The sequence below is a fragment of the Cricetulus griseus genome, chromosome 3 (genome assembly GCF_003668045.3).
Source record: "Cricetulus griseus strain 17A/GY chromosome 3, alternate assembly CriGri-PICRH-1.0, whole genome shotgun sequence".
Lineage (NCBI taxonomy): Eukaryota > Metazoa > Chordata > Mammalia > Rodentia > Cricetidae > Cricetulus > Cricetulus griseus.
The window spans coordinates 143,799,475-143,826,460 of NC_048596.1; positions in this window are offsets into that span (position 1 = coordinate 143,799,475).

Below are 26,986 nucleotides of genomic sequence, written 5' to 3' on the forward strand. Positions count from 1 at the left end.
ATCCTCTGAATTTAAACATTACATCTGGGAGTGGGTGATTAACACATAGGAATTCAAAAAAACTTACGGCTCATAAAATAATTCACAAGTCTCAGGAAGTTCTTGAAGTATAGAAGACTAACATATCTCCTTGCCAAGGACTCCTGAGAAGGAAAGGCTTTGACCTGTTGAACTCCTTGAACAATGTGTCGGTAGTTCCAGGGATGCAGCTTTCATATGTCACAGTCTGAATGAGTTTTGGTGATGCTGCTGCATTTAAGCATTTAAGCCATCCATGATGCTCTAAGTAAACTCTTACCCATATTGTATTGAAATATTGCTTTGATCTGTTTTCTTTTTCCTATCTGGAATAAGATGTTTGTTCACATTTCTCCAGGAATGTCAGATACTGATAAGTCCTATTTTAATTCTGAAATTTTGTTAGCTCTCCTGTCAAATATTTGGAACCAAATGAACAGGGAAGTCCTGTATCTTTCAGATTTCTAGCTTCAGGGGTGAGAGAAGTCATTTTGCTAAACACATTTTCCATTATCTCTTGGATAATAAACTGAATGTAATTTAGAGGAATATAATTATTAAAAGATTAAAATATTTGTAAGTATTAATCAGCTGTATTTAAATATTATGCCAGTGTTTCCCCGATCCTTAAGATCAAATTTAAAAATAGTAATTATATATACACCGGAAGTCACATTATGTTTCTATTAAACTTAATAACCCATATAGACTTACTTCAGTGCACTTCCAATGACTTTGTTTTGTCAAAATAATTACAACAACATTGAATTTGACTAGTAAGTGTGATTTTCTAACTGTCTATATTAAATCATACTAGCAGAAAAAAGGAACATAAATATATAGTGACACTAATCACATCCTGTGGTGACCATAGTTCACAAGAATGTAGATACATCATTCATTATGCAGTTGGTGTGACTATTATTGGTCATTAATTCAGTTCACAAATTCAGAAGTATACACCAATTAGTTAGGTCACTGAGCATCCTATGAGCACCTAAAAAGGCCAGATGGCACTCAAGGTATTAAATATGTAACAGTATCTAAGAGATACTTCCTAGAGGATATAAATATGGAAACAAATCCACATAGAACACTTAAGGTTCATCAGAGAGAGATGAGATGATACATAAAGGGAGAGAAGCTGCACTAGTTACTTTTCTATTGCTCTGAAAAACACCATAATTAAAGCAACTTATAGAAGGAAGGGCTTATCTGGGGATAGTGTTTCCAGGTGCTTAAATTATATGATTCCAGAGCAGAGGAACTAACAGAGGGACAGCAGCTGAAAGCTCACATCTTGAGCCACAAACAGGAAACAGAAATAACCAACTCATAATGGAGACAACTTTTTGAAACCTCAATTTCAACCACCAGCGACATACTTCCTCCAGGAAGGCCACACTTATTTCTCCCCAAACAGCACCACCTGGGGACTGAGTATTCAAATACTAGATAAGTGGCATTTATCATTTAACCACTACAGTAGAAATTTGAGTGAGTATGCTATTTTATATAATAATAGGATACAAAGGAAGTCTTCTGGGGAATGAAAAATGAGTCAGTAAGATAAATGAAATGGGATGTGTATCTCACATAATTGATGAATTAATTTAAATGCTCACATTGTAGGAAATCTATTTATATCTGGGTAAGAGCATTATATATATATATATATATATATATATATATATATATATATACAATATATGCATAAACATGGCTCTGAAAATATATAATTGCATATATACATATACATATATAATAAATATGTAAATGTATGACATTTCTAACTGAATTTTTCATTTATTAGTTAATATGGCAATACAAAAATGAAAACTATATTGATGTTTGAAAAATGATATTAAAACATTAAGAAAAAATCTTAAGAAGCCCCACTAACGGGAACATCATTATCATATCTATTTACACACAAATGGGATGTCATATGATGACAATTAGTAATTAAGGAAATGTCAGCATTTAGCTAAGTCATAACACAGTACATGAAATGTGAGGTGGTGGTCATCAAAGCAGTGTATCTGCCTACTTTACCTGTCCCAAGTCCTTTTGCTATGAAGTCTGGTCCCTGTATCCTCAACATCCTTGAACTGACAGACTGAAGCTGCTTGCATTCTGGAATGCAGATTGCTGGAGTTTCTTCCTTCAGCAGGACACTGAACCTCTGCCTAATGGTGAATGGGGGCCTCCCACTCAAGAACAGCATTTGACAGCTGCAGAGGCTGTGTCCAAATGTTTGCACAGCTTCCAGTTTCCAAAACAAACAGAAACACACTGTGTTCAATAAATTTAATTAGCAGGTTGTACTTTAATTTGGTCTCTTAACAATCCATGACTGTTTTCCTTAAAATACCATTCTAAAAAATAAAATCTGTGTCACTTAGCTATTTTCCATTCCAGTAATTCTGGAGGAACTATTTTATCAATAATATATTTTCCCAACAGTCTTATCAATCAAAATATAATGATTTAAATGTATGCACATTGAGCATAAATACATGTAATATACATAAATATATATGGCATATTTTATACACATAAGCATTATATAATGTATAAAATATGTACACATTTTACATACAGCCTTTGGTTCAAAACTCTACATTAATTCATTTTTACAATGACTGTGAAGGATTCAGAGTTAATACATAAATATTCAGTTTTTCTGTTGAATGATCAAATAGCTCAATAGTTCCAGGACACAGGCCAATGAGTGATTATAGGCAGTTTCTGTAGCCCAGGTCAAAACTTCCTCTGCTTCTTCTGAGTTATGTGGCCATGGATTCCCACTTGCATTTTACAATAACTGAGATACCTCTTCTGTCCAGTGAGAGTGGGAACCATACTGGCCTCTGCACATTGCTAACATGATTCTCAGGGCTTTGCATGGCCCTGTAAGAGTCCAGTAAACGTCATCCTTTTTTTGTGCCTATTGAGTATTCATTGAGATCAGAGCAATTGCATTAGGAAGAATGATGTATATAAAAATACCCATTGGAAGTAATAAGTGAAGCTATATTTGGCATTTCATTAACAAACACAATTAGCTGTAGCAATTAGAGTTGTATCTGTTAAGTATCAGAAAGAAATCTTTATCTTATTTTTTCCATTTTTATACTTAAATTAGAAACAAGATTATTTTACATGTCAATCCCAGTTCCCTTTCCCTCCCCACCTCCCCTGCCCACCCAACTAATAGCCTACCTATCCCATACCATTTTTCTCCCCAGGGAGGGTGAGTCCTTGCATAGGGAGTCTTCACAGTATGTCATATCCTTTGGACTAGGGCCTAGGCCCACCCCCTTCTGTCTAGGCTCAGGGAAGTATCTCTCTAAATGAAATTGGCTTCCAAAGACTATTCCTATGGTAGGGATAAGTACTGATCTACTACAAGACACCCCATGGTGTCTGTACCAGTCCCATGCTGGTTTCCTAGCTATCAGTCTGGGGACCAAGAGTTCCCACTTGTTCAAGTCAGCTGTTTCTCTGGGTTTCACCAGCCTGGTCTTGACCCCTTTGCTCATTACTCCTGCTACTCTGCAACTGGATACCAGTTGTGTTCAGTGTTTAGCTATGGGTGTCTGCTTCTACTTCCACCAGTTGCTGTATGAAGGCTCTAGGATGGCATATAAGTTAGTCATCAATCTCATTATCAGGGGAGGGCATGTAAGGTAACTTCTCCTCTGTAGCTTAGATTGGTAGTTGATGTCATCCTTGTAGATCTACAGACATTTCACTAATACCTGATTTCTCTTTAAAGCTATTATGGCTCCTTCTATTATGGTAATCTTTATCTTGTTCTCCTCTATTCTTCCCCCAACTCAATCTTCCTGCTTCCTCATGTCCTCCTCTCGATTCCTCTTTCCCCCCTTTTCATTCTCCAACTCCCTATTCCATGCCCCCACTATCCCAATTTGCTCAGGTTTTCTTGTCCCTTTTCCCTTCTACAGGGGAAGATGTATGTCTCTCTTATAGTACTCCTTGTTTCCTAGTTTCTCTAATGGTGTGTGTTGAAGGCTGGAAATCCTTTGCTCTATGTCCTAAATCCATATATGAGTGAGTAAATATGACATTTTTGTTTTTGTGACTGTGTTACCTTTCTCAGAATGATTTATTCCAGTTCTATCCATTTGCCTGCAAATTTCAAATTCCAATGTTATTTTTCTGCTGAGTAGTACAAAACAAAATGGCAGCCCACAGAATGGGAAAAGATATTCACAAACCCCACATCTGACATAGGGTTGTTCTCCAGAATTTACAAAGAATTCAAGAACCTAGTCACCAAAACACCAAATAATCCAATTAAAAAGTGGGGTATAGAACTAAATAGAGAATTCTCAATAGAGGAGTCTAAAAATGACTGATAGACGCTTAAGAAAGTGCTCGACATCCTTTGCCATCAGGGAAATGCAAATCAAAACAACTCTGAGATACCATCTTACTCTTGTCAGAATGGTTAAAATAAAAACACCAATGACAATTTATGCTGGGAAGGATGTGGAGAAAGGGGAACACTCCTCCACTTCTGGTGGGAGTGCCAACCTGTACAGCCACTTTGGAAAACAGTATGGAGATTCCTCAAGAAAATGGGAATGAGTCTACCACAAGATCCAGCTATTCCACTCTTAGGCATATACCCAAATGAAGCACATTCATACAACAAGGACACCTGTTCACCTATGTTCATAGAAGCATTATTTGTAATAGTCCAAACCTGGAAGCAATCTAGATGCACCTCAACTGAAGAATGGATGGAGAAAATGTGGTACATTTACACAATGGAGCCCTCTTGATCTTGAAGCCATAGGATTGCTTTTCTCTCCTGTAATTGGCCATATTTGCAGTTCCTAGCCTGTGTTTAGCTGAATGGTGGTGTTGTTAGAGAAGATAGCTTAAACTCAAGCAGTTTCAAGAGAGCTGGTGCTGTTACATATCATAAAAGCATTTAATGATGGCATGGAGTTGGGGGTCAAGCAATGCCTCTGCCAATATTCACTGGACTTCCTATTGTAGTATTGTTGATGTCTTACTAGTATTGTCTGTGTCAGGAGACTATTTCCTGCTGCAATATATTCAAAAACAGCAAATTTGGACCTTGTTCTCCAAACAAATTCAAGGTTATATTAACAGAAAGGAGTATAGGAACAAGATATGAAATAGCATTTTATTGTCTTTTGTAAAAGTTATTGTGCAAAAACATTGTATTTTGGCTATAGTTTCATATATTCATTTTAAAGCTTAGTATTTACTGCTTTAATATTGAATCACCTATGGGAATATGCTGCTACTTTTCATTGCTTAGTTCCTCTGAAACTTAACAAGGAGCTGATGTAGGGAGATTTTATTTTGTAGCTGAATTTTTTATGTAATTTTTCTTGGTTCTTTGTTTTCCTTGAAACCGAAATAGGAGTTTAGTAACTTGGGAAGTGGCCTATTATTGCTCATTTGTCTCAGGTGTTCTGACTTGACTGGCTTTCTATATTTTCCCAAACATGCAAAACACGTCTTCCTCACAGCCTTGGCCATCATTCTTCTTTTTTGTATTTTTTTATTTTATTATTTCAAATTAGGAACAACCTTGCTTCAGATGTCAATCCCTTCTCCCTCTCCCACCCCTCCCCCCAACATCCCACTTGCCACTAGCCATCCCCCCTTGCATTCCCCAGGCAGTGTAAGGCCCTCAAAAGGGGCTCCCCAAAGTCTACCACCTCATCCCATCATTCTTCTTTTAGTTTTGGAAACTTCTGCAAGCCAAAATCTACCCTGTCACTGCCACTTTCTCAAGTCTGGTCCTCCATTAGATCTGGTGCATGCTTCCCCTCCTTGGAGAAATTTGTCTAGCCTTTTAACTTCTCTCTAACTTGTTGATCATATTTTATTTGTTGGTCTTCCACTTTTATCATTCTTCCTATAAACCTGATTCATGTTAGTATATAATCATTCTTGCTCAACATTAAAGTAGTTCCTCTTGATATTTTCCAACTCGTGCAGTTTTCTGAACCTAAAGTAGAACCAACACATTTATTAAATGTGTGTTAAACAAATGGAAGAATCATTCCTTGCTCCTGTCCCTCCCTATTCTGAAAACAATGGAAGGAAATAATAATGCGAAAAAAATATTTTGGTTTTTCAATACAGGATTTCTCTGTATAGCCATGGACATTCTTATACTCGCCCTGCAGACTAGACTAGCCTCAAACTCACCTGCCTCTGCCTCCCAAATGCTGGTATTAAAGTGTGCCACCACCTGGCAAAAGTTCTTAACATTTAGTTCTTAGGAGTTTCTTCTAACAAGATGAGTTATATATTTAATAAATGTAAATGGGTTATATTATGTAGTTAAATGGGAAGTTTTTCAGAGCATGCACTTTGATACTATCAATTGCTTTATTTTGGCATTAGGATTTTGTACTTTATATCAAACTGTGAATTAAAACTATTTCACATCACATATTTCAATATTTAGGGTGCTCTTCATGATGAGATGTTAGCTTTTCTTGCTCTCTTATGGCTTCTCTAATATATTACATATTAATTTTAAAGACATTTAGAAAAATAATCATATGTGTGTCTGTGTATCTCTGTGTATATATGTGCATTGGATTGCAGGTACTTGTGGAGTCTGGAAGACATTGTCTGATGCCAGGGAGCTCAGGTGTAGATGGTTATGAGCCACTTGATTTGGGTGATGGGAAATGAACTAAGATTCTCTGTAGGAATAGAATCTACTCTAATCCACTGAAAAGTATCTCTGATTCACAAATATTGTTTATATGGGGTAATTTTTCTCAATTAAATAATATGTAAAGGATCAGAAGAGGTGCCTAACCAAAGAAGACACACAGATGAGAAATCAGCATCATGTCTCCTGGGAAAGCATTGAGAGAACATTTGTGCCTGCTAAAGAGCATTCCTTTACAGAAGATGAATACAGATTCCCCAGGACACCATATGCTGCTGAGGATGCATGAAGAAGATCCACACTATGTATTATGAAATTATAACAAGGTAGAGCTGCTTTGATGGGATTGGTCATTCTTAGCATTCTTTTACCATATCAATTAGAACTGATGCCTGATGGTACTTACTCAGATAAATTAAAAATATCTACATTCAAATAACTGTATGTAAAAATGTATTAATAAGTGAAAAACCACAGGCAATCAAAATTACCTCTGGTAAGTATGTGGATATAGGAATTGTTCATGTGCAAGAAGGAATATTGATTACCAATAAAATTTGGAAATGTCAAATCATGAAAATGATAACCTTATATAGCTTAGTTAAAGCAATCTAAAAGGATTAAATAATATGATTTAAAATGGTATTTTCAAAAAGGCATGACTATAAAAGAACAGAAGACATCTGTGGTTGCCAGTTTCTAAGGGTGTGAGGAGGGATAAAAACATGATGCTTCCAAGATTTGGTTACAGGACCTGAGTGTGTGAGGTAAGTCATTTGATTGATGCCCAAGGGAATCTGGTAACAGAGCAGTCCTATGTGGTGTTGTCATAATAACCACACACTATTAGTCTGACAATTGTTTATGCCTGATATTTCCCCATAATATTTTTTCATTTAGTGACCTTCCCTCTTCATCTTGGTTATACATCACCACTTCACAATACTGTATATGAGTTCCTGACTCCCTATCACTATACAATACTCTGAGGCCATCCTTAAAACTTTTAGGAAACATCCACTGAATGTAACCTTCATTATATCTTTAACAAAGGAAAAGATGTTTTTTTTTTTTTATTTCACATCCACAGAGTCTTTTTTTCTCTTCCCTCATTAACATGTTTAATACACAAAAGTCAAAAGCATCTTCAAATCTTAAGACATAAGAATTAGTATTTTTAATCAAAATTCTGTTTATAATGGTTTTCATTACTTTCAACAAAACGTTAATCTTCCTGAGGACAAATTTGGATTAGGAAACTTAATTTATTAAAAGGTAATTATAATACTAATTGACCATTGCCAAACTTAAAGTATTTGGCTTTTAAAGAAAGAGATAAAAAGAAAACAAAAACAAGCAACAAATAAATGAATGAAGCAAAACAGACCACTCACTTAGAGTTGCAATATATCTAAATTGAAGTGAGTCCTTGTGTGACTCATGAGCAAGGAGCACCTATTCATCAACTACTGATTGTCTGGGTAGGAAAGGAAATTCTCCTGGAGCACAGCACCAAGACTGATGTGCAGACCTGCTTATGATCCTTGATTTTGGTTGTACACCTTGCTTTTAATGATTGAGCCATCCCTACAGACCTAGTTCCCATGGTTGGCTTTGGTCATTATCTGATATGAATCAAGTTTGAAAATTAACACACAATATGAGACAAACTTTATCAATGAATGTAACTTTAAAAGTGGTAGAACTATGTTTTTATCTCTTTTCAATGGAATTTGGTAATCACAAGAATTTTATCTACCCCTTGTTATGACTATCCAGTTGGTAATTTTCACACTGATTCTGCTTTCTCTTATTACATTTTCCCAGAAGATATTCTTATGATGTCTAGATTAGGGATCATGAAACCAACGCTGTCATTCAGAAAGGCTGAGTGATTCATTGATTGCTGGTTTCCTCACTTGCTCTGGCAACTAGCTCAAAGGTTATGTGTTCTTCTTGGTGGAAGCCTTGAGGTGGCAAGGCAATAGTATTTATTGATCAAATGTCTAACGGCAAAAAACACAGTTACATTTTGTATGAAGTTCTAATTGGAAGTCAGTTATATCCTTCAATGTCTAAAGGCAATTACATTTGTTTTCTCTTGTAACTAATGCATTAAAGGCAGCTGATCACTGGAGGAAACTTCAGTGGTAGATCATGGGTTCTCTCCAGATGTGCTGATGGTACAGCAGGAGCACAGATCTTCTCTCCAGGGCTTTTTTTTTTTCAGGTTGCCACGAGAATTATTTTATTTTTTTTTACTTTTTTCCAACTGCAGTTTTATATCCCTAAACAAATCCTTTCCCCATTATTAAAAGAACCACATTGAAGCCTAATAGCCAAAATTCTGCTCTCTGTTTCCATAAGTTCATCATTTCTAGGTTACACATAAAATTGAAATTGTGTGACATTTGTCTTTCAGTGTGTCACTTATTTTTTTTTGGCAATCATATAACTTTACTACTTACTAAAGATGAAATCAAATTTTCATGCAGAGTTGAGCACTCACTGAAACACCTTGGATTCATCACATATTTGAGTTTCAATTAGCATATATATACATATATATATGTATATATATATATATATTTCAATAATGGCAATACTTTATGCATCAATAGCAGGAACAGCTTTTCCAGGTTCTTCAGGCATTTGAACAAAATTGTAGAGACATCCAGCACACTCCATTTAAAAAAAAACAAAAAACAAAACAAAAACAAACAAAAAAACAACAAAAAGTAAAAAACAAAATCCCAAAAAACAGCACAGTTCTGTTACTCTTGTGGTACTTGGCAACATTTTGTTTTAAAAATTAGCTTTCAGTCATCATCTGGGAGGAAACCATTCTGAGAAACATCATTAAAAACAGCTCTGATAAAGCATGTTCACTACTATGTATCATAAAGCAAGTCCACATATGAGTGAGTAAATATCATGTTTGTCTTTTTGTGATTGAGTTACCTCGCTCAGAATGATTTCTTCGAGTTCCATCCATTTTCCTGCAAATTTCAAGATTCCATTGTTTTTTTTTTTTTCTGCTGAGTAGTACTCCATTGTGTAAATGTACCACAATTTCTCTATCCATTCTTCAGTTGAGGGGCATCTAGGCTGCTTCCAGTTTCTGAATGCTGCTATGAACATAGTTGAACATATTGTTGTATGAACATGCTTCTTTGGGGGTATATGCCTAAGAGTGGAATTGCTGGATCTTGTGGTAGACTTATTCCCATTTTCTTGAGGAGTCACCATACAGATTTCCAAAGTGGCTGTACAAGTTGGCACTCCCACCAGCAGTGGAGGAGTGTTCCTCTTTCTCTGCATCCTCTCCAGAATTAACTGTCATTGGTATTTTTTTATTTTAGCCATTCTGACAGGAGTAAGATGGTATCTCAGAGTTGTTTTGATTTGCACTTCCCTGATGGCTAAGGATGTTGATCACTTTCTCATGTGTCTTTCAGCCATTTTAGATTCCTCTATTGAGAATTGTCTATTTAGATTTGTGCCCCACTTTTTAATTGGGTGTTTGGTGTTTGGGGGACTAGCTTCTTGAGTTCTTTTTATATTTTGGAGATCAGTCCTCTGTCAGATGTGGGGTTGGTGAATACCTTTTCCCAGTCTGTCGGCTGCTGATTTGTCTTGCTGACTGTCTCCATTGCTTTACAGAAGCTTCTCAGTTTCAGGAGGTTCCATTTATCAATTGTTGACCTCAGTGTCTGTGCTACTAGTGTAATGTTCAGTAACTGGTCTCCTGTACTGATTAATTCAAGGGTATTTCCCACTTTATCTTCTAATAGGTTCAGTGTAACTGGATTTATGTTGAGATCTTTGATCCATTTTGACTTAAGTTTTGTGCAAGGCAATAAATAGGCTTGGGTCTAACTGCAGTCTTCTACATGTCTTCTACATGTCTGCAACAGGTTATGCCAGAACCATTTGTTGAAGATGTTCTCTTTGTTCCACCGTATAAATTTGGATTGTTTGTCAAAAATCAGGTGTTCAGAGGTGTGTGGGTTAATATCAGGATTTTTAATTATATTCCATTGGTCTACCAGTCTATTTTTGTGCCAATACCAAGCTGTTTTCAGGACTATAGCTCTGTATTAGAGTTTGAAGTCAGGGATGCTGATGCCTCCAGAAGTTCCCTTATTGTATAGGGATGTTTTGGCTATCCTGGGTCTTTTGTTTCTCCATATAAAGTTGAGAATTATTCTTTCTAGGTCTGTGAGGAATTGTGTTGGGATTTTGATGGGGATTCCATTGAATCTGTAGATTGCTTTCGGCAAGATTTCCATTTTTATTATGTTGATCCTACCTATCGAAGAGCATGGGAGATCTTTCCATTTTTGTGTATCTACTTTAATTTCTTTCTTTAGAGACTCAAAATTCTTACAGTACACGTCTTTCACTTTTTTGGTTAGTGTTACTCCAAGGTATTGTATGTTGTTAGTGGCAATTGTAAAGAGTGATGCTTCTCTGATTTCTTTCTCCACCAGTGTGTCATCCGTATATAGTAGGGCTACAGATTTTTTTGAGTTAATCTTGTATCCTGCCACTTTGCTGAAGGTATTTATCAGCTGTAGGAGTTCCCTGGTTGAGTTTTTCAGGTCAGTTATGTAGACTGTCATATCATCTGCAAATAGTGAGAGTTTGACTCTTTCCTTTCCGATTTGTATTCATTTAGTCTCCTTTTGTTGTCTTATTGCTCTAGCTAGAACTTCAAGGACAATATTGAAGTGGTATGGAGAGACTGCACAGCCTTGTCTTGTACCTGATTTTAGAAGAATTGCATTGAGTTTCTCTCCATTAAATTTGATGTTGGCTATTGGCTTGCTGTATATTGCTTTTATTATGTTGAGGTATGTTCCTGTTATCCCTGATTTCTCCAGGACCTTTATCATGAAGGGATGTTGGATTTTGTCAAAGGCTTTTTCACCTTCTAGTGAGATGATCATGTGATTTTTTTCCTCAATCTGTTTATATGGTGGATTACATTGATGGATTTTCATATGTTGAACCATCCTTGCATTCCTGGGATGAAGTCTACTTGATTGGGATGGATGATTTCTCTGATGTGTTCTTGGATTCGATTTGCCAATATTTTATTGAGAATTTTTGCATCAATGTTCATGAGGGATATTAGTCTGTAGTTCTCTTTCTTAGTTTTGTCTTTGTGTGGCTTGCATATCAAGGTTATTGTGGTCTCATAGAAGAGTATGGTAATGACCCTTCTGCTTCCATTGTGTGGGATACTTTGAGAAGATTTGGTTTTAGCTGTACTTTGAATTTCTGGTAGAATTCTCCACTGAAGCCATCTGGCCCTGGGCTTTTTTAGATTGGGAGACTTCTAATGACTGCTTCAATTTCATTAGAGGTTATAGGTCTATTTACGTTTCTTATCTGTTCTTGATTTAATTTTAGAAAGTGAAATCTGTCCAGAAAATTGTCCATTTCCTTTAGATTTTCAAATTTTGAGGAATATATGTTTTCAAAGTATGACCTGATGATTCTCTGGGCTTCTTTTCTAGACTGCATGCAGCTTCCCCAGGGCCACATGCATCTCTAGCTCTCCCTGTGAAGGAAACAGAATCTCTTGCATAGACACTGACTTCTCAGCCTCACAAACACTGTGGTCAACACCACTATCTCTGATATAGAGTTTAAGAATCTGAATCTCAAGATCTCAGCAAATATGTACATGATTTCAAAAATAAAACATGATGGTATTTGATCACCATGGTTCTTGTTTCATTTTGTGATTTATAGATTGAGCCTGGAGCCACACTGATGTTAAATCTGTTCTCTAAAATGAGATATTATCTTGTTTTCAATTTATCCACTAACGTTTCCACTTCTCCCATTCCCACAGAGATGGATTGGTCAAATTCCTGGCTGTTACCCTGCCATCATGCCTATCCTCACTCCTACTTTGGTTATCTGATTGACAATGATGCACTATTTAAGAACTCCCAACTCTTATTATTTCCTAATCTACTAGGTCCCAAAGTACACAATGATATCTGCTTTGTACAGGGAAGAATACAGACCTAACATGTCTTAGTTGCTTCTCTGGATTCCTCCTAGCCTCTACAAAAGTCATTTCTAGGGAGACATGAGATGTTTTTCTATTCCATCAGTCTTCACAAAGGAAATGAAAATTTACTATTGTTGTCACCATTATGACACATCCTTTATTCCCTCTTACTCCCCAGCATTGCTTGTTCATTACCTCACCATCATTATGGTGACCTGATTCTCCATCCACTAGCATTTGGATTTTTGTCATTTGGGTACACATTTGTGACAATGAGTAGGTGTTAATGCCTATGATTTCCTAGGAGAGAGTACTTTATATGTATTATTTAACTGAAGGTATTTTAAAACTATGTTAGAATGGCATTTAAAATGTGTTAAATCTGCTTCCATTAGCTACTGGATGAAGGCTCTAGGATGGCATATAAAGTAGTCATCAATCTCAGGGGAAGGACATTTAAAGTAGCCTCTCTGCTATTACTTAAATGCTTAGTTGGGGTCATCCTTGAAGATATCTGGACATTTCCCTAGTGCTAGATTTCTCTTTAAACCTACAATGGCTTCCTCTATTAAGGTAATTCTTTTCTTGCTCTTCGCTGTTCTTCCTGACTCAAGCTTCCTGCTATGACATGTCCTCCTCCCCCATCCTCTTCTCTCCTTCTCTATCTGCTAACTCCCTCTCCCCACTCCCAGTGCTCCAAATTTGCTCAGGATATCTTGTCCCTTTCTATTTCTCCAGAGGATCCTGTATGTCTCTCTTAGGCTCCTCTTTGTGTTTGTTTTTAATACTTAGCAACTTACTGCAAATTAGGTAGGAGAGCATAATAAAATTCATGTCTCATGTACATTAACAGCTATAAGGCAGTTTTGTTTCTCTGGAGGATTGAAACAGTTTTATGCACATGATTTCTACTTTCCCAAAGCTGCCTGCTTCAGTTTGCCCTCCCCATCCTCAGAGTCACCATTTTGAGCTTTCTCAATATTACACACCAGGTTCTGAAAAGAACATCTCTGCCTCCATCTGTACCTCATCAGAACCCTGTGATCATACTGGAACCACTCACATCATGCCACTTATCTTCCTCCTGTGGAGTTGTGTGATAACTCACCTTAGTTCCATACCCAATCTAACTTTACTTTCCATATAAGGCACATTTTCTCAGATTACAGGGAATTGGAGTTGGGATGTTTTGTGAAACACTTCTCTACCTATCACCTTCTCAACAGAAACTGCTAGTAGTTTTGTTTTCTATAATTTCTTATTTGTGTGATGTGATACCATATCAAAAATGTGGTAAAACAATTAACTGAACTGAACTAATGTCATCCATCACTAAGTAACTACAAGCCTTAATTTCTTCATTCTTTAGCCACTGAGATATGCTCTAATAATAACACTTTTTCATTACTTAAAAGTTCCCTTAAATTGTTTATAATTATATTATTCTGTTGAGGGTCTAGAAGAGAGTTGTGTCTATATTTATTTTCTGAATAAACAAATAATGAAGAGCCTGGGGTCATCCTTACTGTGATCAAAAGTGAAATGGTGAAAATATAATCTAATAGCATTTCAGAGATTTCAGAAACATCTATTTTGGGTTCAGGAAGACGGATCAGGGTTAGCAAGCATTGGTACATACTCTCAAGTCTGATTAACTTAGTTTGATCCCTGGAAGAACATAATGGAAGGGCAGAAGTGATTCTCAAAAGTTGCCCTCAATCTCCACTGGTATAACCAACACACACATATAAACACACCTATATTAAATATATAAATAAATGTTCAAAATCTATTGTTTATAATTTGTATTTAGGATCTGAAATATATTTCATTTGAAACATTACATATATATCAGTTATATTAACATAATTTTACTAAAATTCCTCAGACCTAGAGCAAATATATATATATATATATATATATATATATATATATATATATATATATATATCACATGTGGGCAACCTGATGCTGTTTAATTTATACATAAAACTTGCTAGCTTTCAGTGGGTCAGGATACAAACATATATAAGCCCTTGGTTTTGGCTCCTGTTGGTCACACAGTAGGAAAATAGAAACTCCTGGTATAAACTGCCTACATACATAGACTTGTTTTATATAATTTAATAAAAAATAAAACTTACTATCTAGAAACAGTAGAAAAATGCCAGCTTATCAAAGAAATTATGACTTTCATCAGAGTTACCTTTTTATGACTATAATTGGAGAAAGTTTATTGCCAGAGAGGGAGGTTTAAAAAAGCATTCCCCATAGTATGTTCCTAGGTAATGACATACCTGTGCAATCCATGCAGCTCATAAAATGTTTTCAAATTGCAAAACACTGAAAAAAATCCTAAATCATAAAAAGCAGTGAAGCAAGGGAGTACTGGGATGTAAAGCACATGGGAATATGAGTCTATTTTGCTTACAATACAGGAAATTTTAAACCTCTGTGGAGTTTGAATTTAACTCCTGTGTGCAGAACCAAATCTGAGTGCCAAGCATTCATATGGGACCTAACATTTTAGAAGTGGTTTTAAAAATTCTCTGATCCCAGTGAGAGAACACTTGATCCACATGAGAGAAAAATAACTCAGTAAACTGCAAATGCTCCTAGGCTGATGAGGTTTGATGAAGAGGGAAGATTAATTCATTGTACACATGACCTGGTACCAAGACCAGACAAGGATTTGGTGCCAGATGCACTCTAATTAATTTTAATCTTCATACAATTTTGAGAGTCAAAGTCTCTCTTTCAATGTTCTTTTACCTAAAGGAAGAATTAACCATGAGAAACTTGTGAGGTGTTTGTTACATAATCTGTTGAGCACCAATTCACAATGTGTTAATCCTATGTACTCCTTCATGCAGTATCCATGTCCTAGCAACTGGAGAATGGAATTTTTATCCTAAAAAACAGAAAGCCAGGCAATTCATTCTTTGTAGAGGGTTAAATGCTGTGATTGAAAAAGAACATGGCTCTCATAGTAAACACAAAGGAAAAGTATCTAGCCCCACCTGGGGACAGATACATACTTCTGATAGGGCAGCTCCTCATCTGTGATGCCAAGGAGGATATGTCATCACATATGAAGTCAGGAGGATATTGCAGATGGAAAGCTCATGTGTAGGCACAAATGACAGCCCTGGAGTCCATGTAGAGTTAAGAGCTATAGAGCAAAGCAGGTAGAGACTGAAGAGAACAGAGAAAACTGCATAAGAAACATGCAGCTGCAGCTCTGTTCATGTAAAGATTAAATAATTTCATATGCAGCTTATATCACATTTACTCTTCAACTATATTGATGGATAGAGTTACCTGATGTTAAGAATTAATGCATTTATCAAAGCATCAACAGCTAAGAGAAGCATTGTGACCATGAAGGAGCATGATGGAACAGAGTAATAGGGAGAAGGTGGGGTGGATGAAGTCAGACTGAAATGGAGATGCACTATGCAGTTACTGACATGGCATTTGGACAAGTGACTGACAAAATGTTGTCATTATTTGCATTGGATTTTGATTTGAGTTTACTTCATGTCCAAACATGTTCCATCATGTATATGTGCTCACCCACAGAAAAGCTTGCAGACAGCACTTCTTCCTTTTTTTATCTGATGGGTCACATGTACAGCACAAGCACTTTGGTCCAACTTCATCAGAACTTGTTCCTGATCCTGAAGCCAATAATAACATAAATTTAAAATGAGGAAATACCATGAGCAATGGACCCTCCAGCTTCAAGGAAATATTTTATGCTCTGCTATCAAATAACACACTGTGGTGTGTGGAAAAGAAAATTGAAAGTTTAAAAACACCTAGCAGGTCAGCTTCCATTAGCTATAATGTCACCAGAAGCCATACAGAGGAATATCATGGAGACCTAAACTCAGAAAATGGGGAAAGTAAGAACAAAAGACTAATAAAATGCTTGAAGAATACCCTGCAGCAGCTTTACCTGACATAAAACCTTCACAAGTTTTATATTTCCAAACATAGATGAATGGGAACACATTCTAACTGAAGATGTGATGATAGGTAATCACAATGCCAGGAGAAGCTAACACAGAGATCATTGCTACTTATGGGGAACTGCAAAGGACTGATGGGGACAATGAGCTGTGTAGGGAGACAGTCCACAAATATTATCGGCTGAGGCAGAAAAAGAGCTACAATGGGTAGAAAACAGAATATTGGATGCGCATGTAGATCTGATAAACCTTGATCTAGACTGCATTCTGGTCATCTTGCCATCCAGAGAATACCCTTCTGGGATTCTGATGCAGAGGGAAGACACTATATTGGAATGGATATTCTTGCCACATAAGGAAACAAAAAGTTAAAGATGTATATAGAAAAGATTTCTGATTTGATTTTAAAGGGCAAATTAAGACTTCGTCAGTTGACTGGGAAAGACCCAGCAGAGATTATAGTACCTTTAACTAATGATGAGATTTCCTCCTTATGGAAGGATAATGAATATTGGCAAATAGCTCTCACCGACTTTTTGGGAACAATTAGTAACAACTATCCCAAAACCGACAGAATTAAATTCATAAAAAAGACAGTTTGGATTCTTCCACGCATAGTAAGACAAACTCCCATTTCTGGAGTTCTTACCTTCTACACTGATGCTAACAAAACAGGTAAGGCTGGTTATAAAGCAGGTGAGGTAAGTAAAGTAGTTCAAAGTCCATATACATCTGTACAGAAAGCAGAATTATATGCAATTCTTATGGTGCTTATGGATTTTACGGAACCTCTTAATATAGTTACTGATTCCCAATATGCAGAAAGAGTCGTCTTGCACATAGAGACTGAAGAATTTGTCCCTGATAATACTGAACTAACCTCTTTGTTCTTGCAGTTACAGGAAACAATCAGAAACAGAAGTAACCCACTGTACATTACGCATATCAGATCCCATACGGGTCTGCCAGGCCCACTGGCACAAGGCAATGATGAGATCGATCGTTTATTGATTGGCACTGTGCTAGAAGCCTCGGAATTTCATAAAAAGCATCATGTAAATAGCAAGGGTTTAAAGAAGTGCTTCTCCATCACTTGGCAACAAGCCAAGGAGATAGTGAGAAACTGTCCTACTTGTTCCTTTTATAACCAAACTCCACTGCCAGCAGGATGAAATCCCAAAGGCCTTCCGAGGAATGAGATCTGGCAAATGGATGTCTTTCACTTTGCAGAATTTGGAAATTTGAAATATGTGCATCATACCATTGACACATTCTCAGGTTTCCAATGGGCTACTGCTCTCAACTCTGAAAAGGCTGATTCCGTTATTATACACCTACTGGAGGTGATGGCAGTCATGGGCATACCGGCGCAGATAAAAACTGACAATTCTCCAGCATATGTCTCCACAAAAATGGAACAGTTTTTCAAATATTATAACATTAAGCATGTCACAGGTATACCACACAACCCTACAGGACAAGCAGTCATCGAAAGGTCTAACAGGACACTTTAGGAGATGCTCCATAGGCAAGCTGGTAAGTCGAAAACCCCCAAACATAGATTGCATAATGCTTTATTAACGCTAAACTTTCTTAATGCCAATGACATTGGGCAGACAGCTGTGGAAAGACACTGGACTACGGAAAAAACTGCTGAACTGAACCAACCAGTGTATTACAAAGATGTGCTGACTTCGGTATGGAAACCTGTACATGTATTACGTTGGGGTAGGGGTTTTGCATTTGTCTCCACAGGAGAAGAAAATATTTGGATACCATCAAAATTGATCAAGATTCGAGTTGAGGGAGACAACCCCCTCGACAAGGATGACTGACAGGTATTTTCTGAGGAACCCCCCTCTATAAGTCAAAGGACACTACATGTATGGATACTCAAGGAAAGAACGTAGCTATAACCATCGAACAAAAGGAACGTGCTATACGGTAAAATTTACAGCTGTCTCTCGAATAACTCTATGTCTATTCATTTCCTAGTCCCTATTCAACTAAATCGAGACTGGATTTAGAGTTGGATTTGGCTTTCCTACTCTAAAATCCAAGCATGTTATTTAACAACATTTAAAAGTTTCTGTGTTATATCAAGAAGCCAATTGCTATAATACAGAATAAATGAAGAATAAGAGGACTATCTTTGTTTTTTCTTGGCTTTTTCTTTCACACCCTCTCATAATCGTTGTTCGTCAAGGTTCGTCAAGGTACCTTTCCCGGTACACATACATAAACAAGCGAACATTTCTCTGATGACACTTATGTTTGAGTCCCATACAGCCAACAAGACCCAGCCTGACAGCAATCCCTGCATGCTCCGGAAAAGGAATTGGACTACACCTCCCCGACTACAATGGATTCAACTCACTCCGTTTCGACTGACACTCCAACCAGAACCTCGAGTAACGACTTCAATCAAGTTGAGGATTTCAATGTAGATCTTCAATCAAACAAATCTCATCTAACATGGACTAGACATAACTCATTAGAGACTTTCCCTGTACTGGCATTTTTTTTTCACAGGGCCCCCACATGACTATCATCGTCCCATTTCAGCAGGAAGTAACCTAGAAGATGCTATGCCCATGTTCCCCATTATTGTGTATTAGGGTAGTGTAAGTCTAGTTAAGAATGACCTTCTTATTGTTTAGAGTTGGGATTGGAAGAAGGTGTTCAAGTTAGACACTTTTTCCACATGACTTTAAGACTTAGCTAGAATAGACATAGGATGTACCATAGCAGATTATTGTATCTTCTTGTATTTCACCCTTATGATTGTTAGTTTTGGATATTTTACACTATTAAGTTTTAATCCTCTTTTAGACTAAAAGGGGAATTGTAGGGAGACACCCTAGCCCCACCCAATAATCCTGGGACAGGTACCAGGTGGACCCGGGACTCGCCCATAAGGGCGTGGTGAAGGAAAGCCGGGGTGACGTAAGAGAGCTTCTTAAGGGGCTGCACGTGGGGACCCTGGACCCTTTTGTTCTGGCCGCGCTGGCTGGGTTCTATAACCTAGCTCTGGCCTGTGTTTTACCTTGGTGTCTTCTGGAATAAAGAGACCATAATCCTACAGAGCTGTATTTGGGAACTAAAGGTACTGACTCCAAACTTAAGCATTCAGTGAGAAGTTCAGTAGTTTTAACAAATGGAGATTATAATAGAGTTTCCTAATAATCAAAATGGCCTAGAAATGAGATGGGCTCCCACACTAAAGGAGGCTAAGCTGTCAATAGAGGAGAGGTGACCTGCTGAATGAAGTGAGAAGGATTTATTGGTGTTCTGTGAACTGAAGTTTTCATCCTTCATGCTTCACTGCACCAATGAATTTATATCAGTAGAGAATCAGCTTCCCCTCATCCCTTAGGATCCTAGCTGATCTTTGGAATGCCTGAACATTCTCCTTGCTTTGGAGTGGAGACTCTAAATCATTCCTGCAGTCTTACAGCAAAGAACTCAGAAGGAGTTCCAGTTCTTCTAAGACATCTGCTCACTACCAATTCAGAACACTATCTGTACCCTTAGCAAAACTCTCTGAAGCTGAATTATGACCCTTTCTGCTTCTACAGGCATCTTGCTGAAGAAAGCCTCAACTTTATTCAGGATGCTTCTCTCTCCCCTTTTATCCCTAGGCTGCAATTCATTTTTTCCCACTTAAAGACAAAGTTAAGAAATCTATAAATAAAACAAAGGGGAATTTTAACTAATTAGATGAGAAGTGATTTAATCACTAAAGAATTCTTTGGTAAGTATTCAGGAAATTTGCATTACTCTTTAACTACAACATACTTTAAAGTCAGAAAAATGGATGGTATAAAGTAATAGGCCAAATGAATAACAAACTGTGTACAAGTGTGAATTGAATTTAAATTAAAGGAAGTGATGAAATGATGTATGAAGTGTGATCAATGAGTAGATTGTAAAAATAGACAACTCCTTAAAGTCAGAAGTGGGGCAAGCAACACTAAAATATATACATACAAATGGAGAATGGTGAATTAATTTAAATGCAATTTACCATCATGCCTGAAGAGATAACTCAGTGGTTAAGAGCACTTACTACTCTTGCAAAGAACCAGAAATTGATTCTCAACCTTCATGATATGCTTTACAATTTTCTGTAACTCTAGTTCCATGAGATGTCACACTGTCCTCCAATATATTTGGGCAATGAACATACTAGGTACACAAACATGCATTTGGGAAAAACATTGATACACACAAGACAAACAAAATTGTAATATAACAAATAAAATATATAAGGAAAGTAATGGGACACATGTGAGAAAGCATAGGGAAAAATGTGGCTAATTATTCAGGGTAGGAAGTTATGTTCATTTCAGAAAGCAAAAGGGTCAGGCTATGGATTTGTTGGGGACATGGTCTGGAGTGCTTCAAGGACAATTAGTAGAATACTGGAAAACAGATCAACCTTTGGAAGTCCACTTCTACAGTCTTTGAAGACTGGAAGGGAAGATGAGGCTCAGGATCAACGTTTGTTGGGAGAGAACAGCATTGTCACCTCAAACCCAGCAGCCACTGGAAGAGAATGCCACAATCCCTGAAGACTTTCTGTCAGAAAACATGAACACCCCATCCATTGTAAGGAGAATGCTTTGCTATGACTGTTATTTTAAGATACTTTCTATAAGTATTCTAAGTGCAATAAGAAAATTATGGAAACAAATAATAATGTTGGAAATCACTATCAGATTTCATGGGGGAAAGAAAAGCTAGGGGAATCCTGAGGTCATTAAACATTAAAAAATGGCAGAATTGGAGGAAATTATTTCTGTTAGCAAGGACTTTCTGAAGGGAGCAGGGCACTTTCCAGAAAGACTGATTGCTATTCTGCCATGAATGTTTATTTCTAGCTCTGCTACTATGAAGTTTCAACTTTTCAAAAGACTGTTTTATTACCTTTGCTCATAATGGCAACCTTTCCAGATCAGAGTGTTTAAAGCATTTAGAAGCTCATTCACATCATGTTTTCCATCAGTGAAGAGAGGGACATACACACAAAAGGCCTCCCACAGTATGCTGCCATTGCTTTTGGTATATGGCTCAGGCTGTTTAACAAAAGTGTCTCCTGGAAGAGGTTTGCATTCAGCAGAACCTGTGACTGCCACTAAGGGAGGCCAGGAAAGAAAGTCCTGGAACAATTAAAGACAGTCTCCTAAACAAAGGTAGCTGAGGTATTTTTAAAAGTCAGGAAATGTAAAAAGCCTGCTGCTGTTCTTTGTATACATTCCTAATCATTTTGGTCATCCATTTAAAATAAACCATGTAAAAGCATTTTAGGAACCCTCAAAGAAAGGGAGGGGGACAAGAACCCCTGAGCAAAGTGGAAGCATCAGGGGAGAGAAATGAGGTGGGAAGGGAATAAGGGGCGGGGGAGAACAAGAGGACTGAGACAGGGGAGGAATAGAGGAGGGCAAGAAAGGAGATGCTTTGATAGATGGAGACAGTACAGGTTTGGAGAGAGGTCTGGCACAGGAGAAAGGTTAAGTGATCCACAGGGATGACCACAACTAAGAATCTAGGCAGTGGTGAAGAGGATGCATTCCCCTATAATAAGTTTGATGTCTACCTTGGTTACCATTCCTAGAGCTGTTTGAAGCAGAAACAGGCAAACACAGCTATACACTGAACCATACTCCTGGAATCCAGTTGTGGAGAAGGAGGAAGGATGAGCAAATAAGCCAAGACAGTGGTAGAGAAACCCGAAGAAACAGTGGACCTGACCTACTGATAGCATGGAGACCCTAGTCATAAAGGCTTGGGAAACAGCACTGGACAGAACCAATCCCTCTGAATGTGGATACCAGCTAGGAGGCCAAGACAGTCTATGGGACCTCTAACAGTGGAGCCAGTCTTTATCCCTAGAGCACAAATGGACTTTGGGAGCCCATTCCCTATAGAGGGATACTATCACAGCACAGATAGAGCAAGGAGGGCCTAGGCCCTCCCCCAAATGATATGATGAACATTGAAGGTCCCCCATGGAGGGCCTCACTATCCCTGTGGAGGAGTTAGGGGATAGGTTGGGGAGTTGTGGCGGAACATGGGAGGATGGGAGGGCAACAGAATGGGGGATGGATATGTAAATATGAGTTCCCCTAAAATAAAAAACAGCAAAAAAAAGCATTCTTCTCTCCACAGTACTCTGTTTGGGTAAGTTGGAAAATAAAGTATCAATGGAAAATAAAGTATGTGATATTGCACAATTTCTAATCACCAACCCCCTGAAAGGAAACAGGAGGTAAAACCAATATAACAAATGCTATATTAAGAATAACTGCTGTTATGTAATGCAACATAGAAGAAATATATAGCAAATAATTTCCTTATGGAAGAGATTAATAGCTATGTTGCACAAACTCAATAAAACTCACAAAGAAGGTGCTGCATTTGAAATGTAGCTCTATCTTAGATGTAGCTTGGTGGATTGGATCTTGCATTGCTTTTTTCCTTTGCACCTTTCACTTCCTGACATCAGTATTACCACCAGTTATTTTAAGTCTGCACAGAATGTAGTGACCATGTTACATGAAATCATCTTTTGCTGAATGGTTAGCCAATCTGCTTTGCTGGTTGTATAGTCATTGGGAACACATAAAACCAAGATGGATGCTGAGCAAATGATGGTCTTTGGTGATGAAAATGTTCAATGTGGTGTCCAAGGCCTTACACAGTATAGCACTCTGGCAAGAGTTTGGTAACTGTAGAGATACTTTGTTCATGATCTAACAAATAAAGATTCCCTGAAGATCAGAATGTAGACCTGAGCCACTAGTTAGCAACACACGTAAGCTTTTAGGTGGCCACAGAGGAGAGGCAGTGGTGTCCAGTTCTTTAATCCCAGCACTTGGGATACAGAGGCAGATGTGTCTCTGTGAGTTCAAGGCCAACATGGACTACATGAGAGTGGATCAGTCTAAAAGAGAAACAGAGCTCATGCCTTTGATCCCAGCACTAGAGAGGAATATAAGCCAGGATCTCAGTGTAGTCTGAGGTTTGGTGGACAGCATTGCAGTCTGCCATCATTCTGAGGACAGGATCACTCCTCTTTGGTCTTAGCCTTGCTTGAGGTAAGAAATCTCTAATGGCTTGGCCGATTTGAAATTCTGATCTTCAGCTTGAACCCCAATATCCATCTCTGGGTTTTTATTATTCATTCTACAATTGACAACTACCTATTGGCATACAAATTCACAAAAAAACCCAGCCGGTCCCCACAGAGTGCAGAGAGTGCAGAAGGGAGCTGCTTCAGCCCCTGCCTTGGGCGGAACTTCCATCTGCCACCCCTGGAAAACCCTGTCCCAGGATCTTCTACAGGTCGATTCGACCCTTGAGGACCAAGCAACCCAGAATCTGCTGACATTTCTGCACCAGTGCTGCTCTCATCCACCTGGTGAGCGAGTGCCTCAGACCTGCCTGCACCCAAATTGAAAACAATCAGAGTAATAAAGTCAATTGCACACACCTGAAGAGAACACTGGACCCATACACACCAGGAAAGGAAGTGACACCAACTGTACCCACTGGAACAAGAGATGGGAAGACAACAATATAAGAACACATCCAACAACAAGAAAAACAATATGACACCACCAGTGTCTAGGGACTCTACACCAGCAAGACATGAATATCCCAACATAGAAGAAGCAGAAGAGAGGAACGTTAAAAACAACTTCATGCAAATGATAGAGAACCTAAGAAAGGAAATCAGAAAATCCTTCAGAGAAATGGAAGAAAACACAAAGCAAAAGATGCAAGAAATCAAGGAAATTAAAAAAAGCCACGAAAATACAATTAAACAGCCAAGGGAAACAGTTCAGGATCTGAAAACTTAATTAGAGACAATAAAGAAAAAACAAACTGAGGGAATGCTGGAAGGGGAAAAGCTGAGTAAACAACCAGGAACCACAGATGCAAGAATAACCAATAGAATACAAGACATGGAACAGAATCTCAGATGCTGAAGACAAACTAGAGGAAATAAACTCATCAAGCAAAGAAAATCTTCAGTCTAACAAATCCATAACACAAAATATCCAGGAAATATGGGACACCGTGAAAAGACCAAACCTAAGGATAATAGGTATAGAAGAAGGTGAAGAAACCCAACTCAAATGTGCAGAAAACATACTCAACAAAATCATAGAAGAAAACTTTCCCAGCCTAAAGAAAGGCATGCCAATGAAAGTACAAGAAACCTACAGAGCGCCAAATAGAGTGGACCACAAAAGTAGGTCCCCATGTCACATATTAATTAAAACCCCAAACTTACAGAATAAAGAAAAAATAATAAGACCTGCAAGGGAAGAAGGCCAAGTAACATATAAAGGCAAACTTATCAGAATTAAACCAGACTTCTCCATGGAAACTCTGAAAGCTAGAAGGACCTGGTTAGATATTCTACCAACTCTGAGAGAATATGGATGCCAGCCCAGATTACTATACCCAGAAAGCTTTCAATCACTATAAATGGAGAAAACAAGATATTCCATGACAAAACCAGATTTAAACAATATGTAACCACTAATCCAGCCCTACAGAAAGTACTGGAAGGAAAATTCCAACCTAAGGAAATTAACTACACTTGCATAAACATAGGCAATGGATAATCCCACTCTAGAAAAACACAAAGTAAAAGGCAGGGTAAAACCACATACAATCCCAGTACCAACAACAAACAAAAACAAATAAGAATAAATACTCAATGGAGCTGAATTTTCCTCAATATTAATGGTATTAAATTGCCTATAAATAGACACAGGCTAACAGATTGGATACGAAGACAGAATCCATCCTTCTGCTGCATACAAGAAACACACCTGAAATTCAAAGACAGATATTTCCTCAGAGTAAAGGGTTGGGATAAGATACTCTAATCAAATGGACCCCAGAAAAGAGGTGGGGTAGCTATCCTAGTATCTAACAAGATAGACTTCAAACTAAAATCAATCAAAAGAGATGAAGAAGGTCATTTCATATTCATCACAGGAAAACTCCATCAGGAAGAAGTCTCAATTCTAAACATCTATGCACCAAAGGAACCAACATTCATAAAAGAAAGATTATTAAAACTCAAATCACAAACAATGCCTCACACAGTTATAGTGCGAGTCTTCAACACCCCACTCTCACCACTGGACAGGCCCACCAGACTGAAAATTAGCAAAGAAACAAAGGAACAAAGAGAAGTTATGACCCAATTGGGATTACAGACAGTTATAGAACTTTCTATGCAAACACAAAAGAATATACCTTCTTTTCAGCATCACATGGAACCTTTGTAAAAATCTACCACATTCTCAGTAACATAGCAAACCTCAACAGGTACAAAAAAAAATTGGAATAATCCCCTATGTCTTATCAGACCACCATGCTTTAAAGTTAGAAATTAAAAACAAATCAAAGTGCAGAAAACCTACCAACTCATGGAAATCAAACAATTCACAATTACAATGTACCAGAGTCAAGGAAGAAATAAAGAAAGTAATTGAAGACTTCCTAGAATTCAATGAAAATGTTAACACAACATACCCAAACTTATGGGACAATTTGAAAGCAGTACTAAGTGGAAAGTTCAGAGCTCTAAGTGCTCACATGAAGAAACTAGAGAATAGCCACACCAGAGATTTGATATCACAACTGAAAGCTCTAAAAAAAATGGAAGCAAATTCATCCCTGAGGAGAAGACGCCGGGAAATAATCAGTCTGAGGACAGAAATAAATAAAGTCGAACAAAAGAAAACAATTAAAGGAATCAATATAACAAAGACTTGGTTCTTCGAGAAAATCAACAAGATAGACAAACCATTATCCAAACTAATGATAAGGAAGAGAGAGATCATGCAAATTCACAAAATCAGAAATGAAAAGGGATACATAATAATGGACATTGAAGAAATCCAGAGAATCTTCAGGTCATGCTTTGAAAACCTGTACTCCACAAAATTTTAAAATTTAAAGGAAATGGACAATTTTCTGGACAGTTATAACTTACCAAAATTGAATCAAGAACAGATAAGCAACTTTAACAGAACTATAAACTCTAAGGATATAGAAACAGTCATCAAAAATCTCACAAACAAAAAAAGCCGGGGTCAGATGGATTCACTGCAGAATTCTACCAGAAATTCACAGAAGTGCTAAGACCAATACTCATCAAATTGTTCCACAAAATAAAAGCAGAAGGGACATTGCCAAACTCTTTTTATGAGGCTAAAATAACCTTGATAC